The sequence below is a fragment of the Astyanax mexicanus genome, chromosome 18 (genome assembly GCF_023375975.1).
Source record: "Astyanax mexicanus isolate ESR-SI-001 chromosome 18, AstMex3_surface, whole genome shotgun sequence".
NCBI lineage: Eukaryota > Metazoa > Chordata > Actinopteri > Characiformes > Acestrorhamphidae > Astyanax > Astyanax mexicanus.
In genome coordinates, this window is record NC_064425.1 from 23,412,867 (window position 1) to 23,414,183 (window position 1,317).

The window sequence follows — 1,317 nt, forward strand, 5'->3', positions numbered from 1 at the left end:
CTATAAATATGTTTCAATTATTTTTAATGTCTAAATAATAACATTTGGAGTTATGGATTTATTCAGATACACCTTTCACATATTTTATATTCTCTCTTTCTTTGTCAGAATAATGAGTTGTTAACGTTCAGGTACATTAATGTCAGCAAAATTACATTATTTTGATTTGATCAGACATTTGTACAGAGCCCTTGAAATAAAGTTGTAAATAATATTCAGAAACATAAACTGTTCCCTTAATTAAACAATATGTTCGATCAGTTTAAAAAACAGACTCCTTAATTTTTTTGAAATAGTTCAAATCAATTAACAAAATGAATTTTTAAGTTTTCAGCAAGATTTAATTATTTTTTTTTAAGTCAGGTGTGTTAAGCAGGTTATTTAAACTAATATTTTGTATTAATTGGCAGAGAAATAAGTTACAACCAAGGACATGTCACAAGTAGATCATTAGTTTACAGTAACAGCTTAAATATTAAAAAAGTTAAATATTATATATATATATATATATATATATATATATATATATATATATATATTAAAGGTTTGGACACAGCTCTGGAAAAATAAGAGACCACTTCAGTTTCTGAATCAGTTTATAGGTACTTATAGGTATGTGTTAAATGAACATTGTTGTTTTATTCTATAAACTACAGACAACAAATGTTCTCCCAAATTCCAAATAAAAAGATTGTCATTTAGAGCATTTATTTGCAGAAAATGAGAAATGGCTGAAATAAGTTTTACGTGGCCTCTTGTTGTTGTTTTTCCAGAGCTGTATAAACTGTAGATTGGAATTCTTTTTACATATTTCATTTCATGGGTGACCCATAAAATGTACCCAATATATAAGGTAAATGAGTAGATTAAACACATAGCAGATGTCCTTATTACAGTCCTTCTAATAAAACAATATATTAAAAACATATATATTTTTTACATTATTTTTCATTACTATTTGTTTTACACTATTGTTTTTCTCAATTTAACTGTCTGGTCTGTCAATAGTTAGTAGATTTAAATATTTTTAAGTAATATGGCCCCTTTCCAAAATTAATTTCCAAAATAAATTTGTGTTATGAAAAGTTTAGCAAAAGTTTTTATTTACTTTTTTAAATTACTTTTTACACTAAATGAAAAGGTGTGTCCAAACTTTTGACTGGTACTGTACCAATCTATATACACTGTAAACACGGTTAAATTAACTTAAAAATACTAAGACAATTTGTGCGAAGATTTATTAGGCTACCCTCAGAAAGCGAAGAGCGGTAGGTAGGGGGCGATATTGACCGGTACAGTGTTTTTATTCTCTGTTGA